We start from the raw sequence: 11046 nt of genomic DNA, 5'->3' as shown, positions 1-11046 counted from the left end.
TTAATAGACTTTAATTATGTTTATAATTAGTCAAAATTAAGTAGAAACTTAATTTTGATTTAAATATTTTCGGTCAAGGCACTCAAGATAAGATAATTTTAATTATAAGATCAGATTAATTTAGATTATTAATTTCCCAATTATGATAAAATTTTAAGACAATTGTTATGTATTAAAATTGGGAATTAATAGTCAAGAAGAGGTTTTGAAATTGGACTTCAAGATAGACGAATTTTTGGATGAAATTTTATATTTAGGTTTTTAATATATTGAGTTAAAGTTCCAAATAATCAATTTTGAAATATACAGAGAGAAAATAGACGAATCAACCTAGAGAGAGAAAGTGAAGAATTTGGGGAAAAGTGAAATCCAACCCTAAATTAAAAATCTAAAAATGCAGAATTGTTCCTAATCTATTTAAAACTAAATATTTAAATCCAGATCTCGAATCAAAATCAAAATGCAATGCTAATTTCATTTCAAAACAACTTCAAGGGTATGTACATTTCGCCCATGCCTTGGCATTTTAGAATCGTTCAAGAAGAAGTTCAAAACACAAATTAGAAACTTACAATTTTCAATGATGAATCCAGATCTATCGACTTCCAAAATAACTCATGTATCCTTCCAGGCCAAATCCTTGGGGAGAGCTTCAAAAAGTGAATTTTGCCTTTTTCCAGACCTCTATTTAATGATCCAACTGTCTGGATTGTAGAGGGGAAAAGACAAACATGCCCTCAAAATTTCAGCTCAATCGGATGGCTAGATCTCAAGATATCGCAGATTTACTGGCGTTTAATCATGGCCATTGGATTGTTTAATTATTTAGGAAAAACAGATTTTTCCTATTGGAGGATGGCTCTTTTTCCTTGTTTTTGCCACCTTGGATCTCGTTTTGACACGTGTTTGAGCGCTTACACATGCCCAATCATTGAAAAAAGGATGCTCCATTTAAATGGTTGAGAAGAGACCACGTCCTCCTCATCAGCGCCTTTTTTTTAGGGAAAATAATAATAATAGTAATAAAGTTAGTTTACCTCATAACGTATTAAATGCATGCAGTGTCGGTTGCCACATGCAATAAATGCACGCGGCTAACCAACTGTGCATATGAGGTGAGCTTTTTTTAGAGATTATTAATACTAGTACGCTCAATTGCGCACGGCCCTGGGAAGTCAACGTGCCCACGATTGGTGTGACTACAAGGGCTCAAGCCAAATCGTTGGGCGACGTGACCGTTTTCACAAGACCCTCTCCAACTGGCCACCGATGACCATGTCCGTGCATGCTACCCTATCTCGCCCATCCAAGCCTCTACCTTGTGACGGGAAAGAAGATAGGGTCGACTCCCGACCAACGTCCTTTCGCCCGAAGCACATCCATGACTCACCAGGATGCTGAATCACGCCCGCGTGCAGTCCCGCTAAATGTTGTGCGACGCCCACGACTCTCTCCTAGGCCAGGGGTTATGTCCTCCTCCCGTGTAACATGTGTCACCGAGAACCGTTGGCTGCGCCAAGCTCCACCGCAGCCTTAGAGTTGTCTTGTAGTCGCATCCCTACCGTGCCCGGTGTCCTCCCGCTGCACACGGACCTCCACTCGACTGTGCGCCATTCCAAGCCGCTAAGCTTGCCGCTCTGCCTAATCATCGCGCCGCATGCTACCCACCTGGACGCGCCCACCAGTCCCAAAGGATCCATCAACCCGACACACTGTTGCTCGTTTCTCATTTCGTCTCCGACCTCTGTCGTCCCGGTCATGTGTTGTGTCACCGCTGCCAGTCGAGTCCACTAGGCCCGTCACCAGCACGCCTCCATCGTCTTGCCCTCACCGATCTATGCACCATCGAAGACTATGATGATGAATGCCGCCACCAACGAGGTACGCCAACCCCCTTGCTCGTTTGTTATATTACGTCTTACAATATTTTTTACTGCACTCCACCGCGCTCGGGCTAGATTAGGTGAGAGCAAATTATCAAAACAACCTGTTGAGCGTCTTCCTAGGTACAGGCTGAGCTAGTTCGTTACGTGCCAGCCTTACATAATTATTCCGTTTGGTGCCATAGTCACCATCCTCGCTCCGACAAGGGTCAGAAGGTCACAGTCACTGTTACTGGACGCCCGCTTCGCAGCTTGGAGTTTGGCAAATTACCACGAGTGAGGGACTGCACGTGCATTCTCCTAGGTTACATCGCATCACATAGTTACATTCACTTAGTGAATTGTCCCGTCGGGCGACGCTGCCGACGACGTCTGACATCATTGGATGGCTAGCTTTTCTTGGTTTATAGCCTGGACCCACGTGCCATTCTTATCAGATTTGAAAACGGGCCTTTAAAATTCAAATTTAGGTTTAGTTCCATAATTCCTTCCTATAGTTGATCCAGTCCTTAAGGAGGTTTAAATAACTTCTAAAGCAAACTTCTTGTGTATTAGGCCTCTTCTTATTATCTATTAGATGGCTTAGGTTTCTCCTTTCCTCCCATTTGTATGCCAAATCCACCATTATATTTACTTAAGGCCTGTTTTTATCCAAATAGAACTCCAATAAGTATGAGAAATCCGCTTGACTCTAAGTAGTCAAGTGGGGTTATTCTAAAAAATTAATAATATATATAAATACATATTAAGAAAATAAATCTTAAGTTTTTCATGTTTTTCCTTAAATGGTAAATAATGATAGTGCAAATCTTTAAAAAATGTCATAAAACAAGTGTAAAGCATAATATAATTTGTCAACTTTGAAGTTATCATGTTGTCATAAACTTGAACAAATATAAAAATAAAAAACTCCAGTCCTCGCATAAAACATAGAACGGTTAAAGTTCCTATTGGTATAGAAATTACTAGAAAAATGAACAATTATCAGTTAGATGTCTTCATCGCAGTCATATATATGGATCAATTGCAAGGATTTAAAGATCCAAATCATCTTGATTATGTATGCCTCTTTAAAAAATCAAAATAAGGTTTGAAACAAGCTCCCTGAGCTCTTTTCAATAAACTGATTTCTTACTTCATAAATCTTGCATTATTGGTTCAAAACATATACTTCATTATTCTATTAACCTCATCTTACCAATCCCTTTTTTTATTTTGATATATGCAGATGAATTTTTAATTATATGTCCAAATTTCTGTGATACTAAAGTTTTCTAAGATCTAATCACTCTTTTATTGGTATTCAGAATTAATGCAATAAAAAAGAATTCACTTTATCCCAGTCAAAATATATTTATGCTTTATTATAATTTCGTACTATGTTTGCCCTTATCGTTTTCATCATAAAACTAAAACTCAATCGATGATTATCATTGAAAAATGTTAGTAGAATCACTTAAATACATCACACTAACTAGGCATGTTATAACTTTGTATTTATTGTGATATTTTAAAGGCACTGTTATACATTTAGTTATTAATTATGAATCAGAATTTAAAATCAGATCTTCTTAATGCAATTTGGCAGGATACAATATTGATATAATATGAATAAATCCTACATAATAAATATTAAAAAATATAGTCTCCTTGAGTTCAAAAAATCATCCCACTTTAGAAATATTGATTATAAAGTATGTGTAAAATTTGCCCCAATTTTATCATAATTATATCTTGATTTTATCTTATGAAAATACCAAAAATTGTCTATTAAATATACAAACCACATTATCCAAATATTTATATTCCTTAATCATATATTCATTTATATACTTAAATCTTAATTTATTCCCATTCCCATTCATTCTCATCTAGCTCCCCCTATCTACTTAATTAACTGAAATTCTTCTAAAAATAAAAATCTACTCTCTCATGTAAAAGATCTTTCTCTGCTTCATTCATCTATAAGTAATTAGATAATTTATGGATTACTATCATCATAATTCTTACCTTATTTTCTTCTTCATCCTTCTACTTATTTTTTACTAAAATAAAATACATCTATTCACTAACTCCTTTAATCATGATATATCTTTACTTACTAAGATCTACCTATCCTATCTTACATATAATCTAAATGTCAATTAAAATAAATAGCAATATTAAAACTATCGTCTATGAAGAGTAGTATCTTTCTAATTTATCTACACCTTATTTCTCTTATATCTTATTTAAAATCTAAAAATAATTTTCCCACTTGCTTAATATTTCTAGTACCTATAAAAATATTAATTATAATAATGATATAAATTTTATTTTACTTCTTCCTAACTCTTACTACTTATTTCTACTTACTAGTAAATTGCACTTTCATTAGTCCTTAAATCACCTTATCCATTCTCTTACTCTACTACATAATTAGTTCCTTTTTTTGTCTTCATTATCATCTTATTTTCCCTAAACCTAAATCAAATATTTTACCAATCTCTAAAGGCCAGTACTTGTGGAGACAATATCACTCCCAATATACATATTTGAGGTAGTTTCGATAATTACAACGTTTATTTGATTTAGGGAAATTAATTTATGACCACATTAAAATTAAAACCCTAATTTGCCTTCTTCAGTCACTCACCATGACACTTACTGAAGTTGTTTCCCCCTTTGCATGCAGTTGGGTAGACTTGGCCCCCCAAAGAGTTGACTCGCCTGAGTAGTTGACCTCTTAATCACCTTTGTTTTGTAACCTTAGTCATTTACTCGATCAAGCAAGTTCCATGTGCATTCCCATCTCTCTCTCTCTCTCTCTCCCCTCTACTCTACCACTCCTTGACCACTGTCATCCACCACTAAAGAGCTGGCAAGGGTATTTGAATCCTAAAAATCTTATTCAAATAACATAATATTTTGAAATAAAATCAATGTGGATTTAATTTTTTATTTTGACTTCAGTTGTGAAAATTAAATCCTAGAAAACAAAACTTTTCCTAGAAAATAAAAATATTTTTTAATTTTACAAAATCATAAATGAGATTTAATCATTTTTAAAGAATGTTATGAAACATTGCAACTATTTCAATATCTCCTCTATGTAGTTCATTCCTTATATTTACGGTGTGAAAAAAATAATATGTTCCAAAAATCAGAACCTTAAAATGACAATTTAGATTCTCTTTTGTGATTTATCAGTAGAGTAAACTTATGATGGAATTATTTATTTATTTGAGGGAATACCCCAAAGAGTAAATTTACATTTCAGAGAGACATTTGATTGAGTGATTGAAATCTAGACTCCTCATTGATCATTTTATGTTACTTTGTGATTAACAAATTGAGAATGGTTTGAAAAAGTGATTTAAGGATTACATAAATGTGTAGGATATTTATCATTTGATGTAACCATTGAGGTTCTTCATGAAGAAAAAAATGTCATGTTTAAATATTAGCTGAGATAACTTTATAATTGAGAATCCAATACATTTCCTTTACTGAGAATTTGAATCAATGGATTAATGTGTGTGACTTGAGAGGATTCATGCAATTGAATCTGAAAAACTATATAAATATCACGTTGTGAATGAGGAAGTAAGTAAAGAAGAGTAGTAGTTTGAATCAGGAATAATATAAGATTTTCCTTTTAAAAGTAGATTGCATTAGTTTTAGTATTGTTTTCAGGGAAGAGGAGCGATGAATTCAGTAAGGTGTACTTACAAGAAGCATGGAAGTGAGAATGACAAAAGAAAGCTTGATATGAAGGCTGGTACAGGAGTAGGGAGTGACAAGGGATATCATGAAGTTGATGAATCTAATGTGGCCGTCAACCCAATCACACCACCATTTTTTATTAAAGTTCTTTGAAAAAAATATTTATTCATTACTATTATCGTGTGATGTTTATAATGAAGTCTATGAATATGTTCAATGGCCTAGTGGATTGTGACAAGATAATAATATAGCGATCACTAGCCTTAGAACATATATTATTAATATTCCTATTTCATGGATAGTCAACATGGAAATTTGAATTTTCTTGATAGAATTGCATAATTTGATTCTACTTGTAGGATAAGTATGCCTATCATGTAAACATTAGTGTGGCCACCTTAAGGACAAAATATGGGAACACTTTTGAGAGAGACATCAAAAGCATTTGTAAAATGATAGTCAATGATTGAAAAAGTTCCCACAAGGTACACTATATGTGTTATGTTTTAGAGATTTCTTTACAATTGACCTTAGCTTCTGTTGTATAGAAAATATATTTCTAGCTTTCAATCAAAGCACCAGAGCAAAATGGAATTATACATAGGAAAGTTTGGATGGAAACCAAGCTTCGAGGAGACATCAAAAGTATTTGTAAAATGATAGTCAATGCGTCTTACAGATCTGATCGGTAAATGACATGAATTGTTAAATGATGAATATAGTCAATTGGAATACTAAAAGGCTATAAAACCAAAATGTGAAACCCCAAGAATTAGGACAAAAAATCCGAATGAAAGACGTGATGAAAGGTGAGTGCAGTAAAAAAATATAAAAATTAATATAGATAATACACATTGAATCCAAAGGCACTATATACTTCCATTTAGTTTCACTTACCACCACTTAGTTTGAACTTCAATAATAGTTATTAAAATTGGTTCATAAAGCGTAGTGAAATATTTATGGAACTTTCCATAAAAATCATTTTCAAAGGTTGAATGCTATAATATAATTTTAGAATACTATATAATAGAAATAAATTTATGAAAAATAAATTCATAAAATTAATTGATTTAAATATCACAAAGTAAAATTCATGTGTTCCATGACTAAAATTAATGAACTCAATAGATGTTTATTCTTATTATACTTTTATTATTATGACCTAAGAAATATAGTATGCATGCATGAAAAGGATATAGAATTCAAAAACCATCCTATAAATTACAAATAATTCTTTATGAATAGTTTCTTAACAACAAACAAGTGAGAGTTAACATCCAATCCGTGGTGTCATTAAAGGTTAATCACGTTTCAGAATCAGATCATCACAATGTCCATGATCTTTAAGCTTAACAATTACTTTACTTACGTTTTATTACTAACATGAATTAAAATATCATAAAGAGACCACATCTTTAATGAAACTAAATTGTTAATATATCGAGTAATCTAAATAACCAAATCCAAAATTATATGGGTAGTTTGATGGTGACTAGGTCAGAAACATGGATAAAAATTGAAGGTCTCGTAAAATACAATTTAAATAAATGTAGGATATTTTAGTGACTGAGAAATGTCATATTTGCATAAAATATTTATATTATTTATATAATATGAAAATCATTTGTAAAAAAGATTACTACAAAATAAGGAAACTAAAAATAATCAAGGGAAAGAATAGAAATGTGCCCAAGGAAATAATGAGGATAAGTAATTGGGGAAAATACATGTCGTTAAAGAATAAGATTATTTAATCAAGTTAAAAGAAATGTAAGTAAAATAAAACTATAACTAGTATCTAGAGATCAAATCCAAATATATAAATGATATTTTTTGTTTAATTACTGTCAGCATGAAAGAAGCTGAGATAACAATGAGAAGTTTATATATTATATAACTTTTTAAACTCAGTAAGGATAATAGTTTATGGTGTGCTAATCAAAGTCATATTAGGAAGTTCAAAGAGAGGAAAAAAATGATTGTCAGAAAAGAGACACAAGAAAGTTGGGAGGGAGATATATGGGAATAGAGAATAAATCAGGTATATACTTATATATAATATAAATCAGGTTTATATTTAAGTTCTAATAGGTTATAGCTCTGGTTGAATTCTGGAGAATCCAACTATACGTGAGTGAAGGAACACTAGATATATAAAAATAAAGGGATGAAATGATTTAAAAGGAAAAATAAGAAACTATTTGGAAATCGTGGCTTTGATCGACTTAATCTGAACTCAGTTGCATAGTGGATTGCTGATAAAGGCAAAGATGTATATTAATTTTTTATCATTGTAGATTAATTTTCCTTAATCAAAAACATAAAACTAGCTCAAATGTATATTAGGAGTGAGGTCGTCTCCACAGGGACTGGCCTTTAGAGGGGAATTCAATAATTGAGTTATAGTTAAAGAGAAGTAATAATGATAATAAAGATGATAAATATAGTAAGTGTTTAGTAATTAGAATGTGAAGGAAATGTTGAATGGATGAGAGAACAAAGATAATAGGTAATATTAATGAATATTAAATGATGTGAGAGAGAACAAGAGAAAGAGAGGCAATATATGATATTATTTCTATCTTTGTATATGTATTAAAGATAGTAAAGGATGTTTGCAATGAGTTAATGCTATAACTAAGACTGATGTTAATGCAGGTAGTGAATATGACTAGGATATTAGTGAGATAGATAGAATAATAAAATACTATTAATATGAGATAGGAGGTTATTTATTTAATTAATAGTAAGGTATAAGTAAGCTAGAAGATGGAGATAATGATGATGTGTGTTAAGATTTAATTAGGTAGTGAGTAAGATTTTATGGTAAAAATTTATGATAATGTGTAAGAAGTTAATTCATAGAAGTTTTCAGTTTAGTATAGGTGAGAATAAGAATGAAGAGGAAATAAGTAATACTTATGATAAGGGAAAGAAAGAATTATGTGGTAAACAATATGCTTATATGTGTATGTATGCTCAGATTTTAAGATCAAGAAAGATAGGAAAACGTTTAGGGATTATCTGATTTATAATAAAATTATGTAGATAGATAGGAAGAATATTTAAGATAGTCAATTTAACTAAACAGATAGAGAGATTAAAAATTCGTTTGATTTTAGAAGAACTTAGGTCTAGGGGAATAATAAGAGGAGAGAGAGATGGCTGTATATATTTGTGTGCATATATGGATCTGGATGCTTAGAATTTAAGGGCAAGAGGGGTAAGTAAGATAAAAGGAACAATTTAATTAATAAAATAATTAAGTGGTTAATTAGGTCGTTAGAGAGAGAATTGAAGAAGAAGTCGAAGGATTAAGAAAATTATTAAGATGAATATTAGTATGTATTTATGATTTTTATATTTATGCTTATCCTATAATTATAGTTGTAAGAATTTTGTAAGTAAATATTTATAAGAAATACTTTTAGTACTTTTTGAGGGAATAAAATTGAGAGAAAATTGGGTATTTATGTTGACACCTCAAAGAGGCCACAAGACAAAAACGAGACAAAATCAAAAACCTCCTTCCAACCAAGCCCAATATATTAATTCTAATATGTTTATAGGTGAATTGTCATCCAGATCAAACTAAGAAAACATACCTGATCCACCCTGAATTGAAGAATGGGAGTGGAGAAGCCAATCACCACCCCCTAGCCTTAGCGTGCAGTTTCCCCCTTCTCTTCCTTGCGGGTGCATATCACCCTCTTCTTAACTTTTCTTTGCAGCCTCCCAAAGCTGGTTGCACAGTGGCAGAGTGTCATGACTTCGACATTCACTCTAAGCTTTGAAAGGGACCTCCACTGATGCTATGTTCTTTAACAAAGAAGATGTGTTGTTAAGCCTCTAAATTTTGACTTCTCTAAGCCATTGGATCACAAATGGTCCCCCCCCCGTCAGCCTCTGTCAGCTGGCTGACATGGATGATGAACAGGGTGGCAAAGGACATCTCTGCCCCTCGGCTGTTTGATCCCCCAAAAAATGGGTTAATGGTTGCGATTAAATCACAGTCATGGACCCATTCATGAGGGGTGTACCACTCGATGCCACATCTGCAGCCCTATTAGTCACCCCGTCACTGACTCGTGCTCTGATTTGCCCATGACTTAGACCTTCCATCTACAACATCAAGTCAAAATCCTAAAAGAGAAAACAATAAATTAAATAATATGAAACAGATCTCACCGTCCTATCTTCCTTAAGAACATCGGACGACTAAGATCATGTATGTTCACTTAAAGCGACATGCTATGACATGGGCTTCTGGCCAGGTCGGCTTGAAACCTAGTCGTGGATTCTTTGTTATTCTTAAGGCAAGTCCCATGGGCTCATGATTGGATTTTCTCGTTGACAGCCCGCCCCCCTGCAAAGATGAAAAATTTATTCTTGACAATCCCATATCGGAAGAATTGAAAATAAAAAATTACTGTACAAGCGTCATCTTTCTCTAACCTTTGAATTAACTTACCGTCTTCCCCAAATGTGTGTGCGCGAGCTCTGTCATGTGTGTAGGCCCTTAGCTGAGTTCTGTGTGCCAGCCATCAGAGACTCCATTTACGGCAGCGCTCGATGGCTGTTGTCCAACTTGAGTGTTGTGTGCGTGCTAGTGGGTGGCTGCCTTGAGGACTGTCGGCTCCCTCCTTAAACTGCCAGTTCTCAGCCACTTAAGGTCCCCTTTTTTTTCTTCTATTCTTTTTTATTTAATACATTTTTATTCGCTGCTAAAATATGCAATACCCACTGCGAGAATTAATGCCATTATAGATAATAATCTCAAACCATATTCTAAATGAGATAAAAATGAACTTAAAAAATTAGGTAAAATTTCAATAAAAAGAAATGGTGATTTTAAGCTTTTCTAGAATAGATGTATGGAATGGGAATTGATAGTAAAATAAAGATAGGTATAGTAAAATGATGCATAGAATGACTCTAAGATGTGTACATTTTAAATACTCAAAATCACTTCATCGATCACCAAATCAATGGTAAACCTTAAAAACAAAAATAGATTGAATCACACTTTCATTGATTGAGGTCATGATTTCTTGGTTCCATTAATGATTCTCTTTGAGCCGTTCAGATGTCTGGCCTATTTACATAGTCATCTGATATTCAAATCATTGGATATCCTCTTCTTTGCATTGAACTTTGGTACTAGAACTCTGAGTATATTTCATCATCATCTAATCTTTCTATAAGTAATACTCAGGAAGAGAAAGAGAAGAAAGAGGAGCCCTCAAGAATTATTTTCAAGGGTATAAAAATAGGTGCCCTACTCTATCTATACTCTCTTGGAAATTTTTTTAAATGGCCCATAGAAAAATTCCCATCCCCAAGAAAATTTCATAAAAGTCTCCAAACTTTGAGTATATCCACCAATGTTTAAATGATATTTAAAAACGAGGCTTATTTGAGTTGCGAAGAAATGAAAATGTTGCATAATCAGATA

The sequence above is a fragment of the Wolffia australiana genome, chromosome 4 (assembly GCF_029677425.1).
Source record: "Wolffia australiana isolate 7733 chromosome 4, ASM2967742v1".
NCBI classification, from domain to species: Eukaryota; Viridiplantae; Streptophyta; class Magnoliopsida; order Alismatales; family Araceae; genus Wolffia; species Wolffia australiana.
This window is presented reverse-complemented; position numbering follows the sequence as displayed.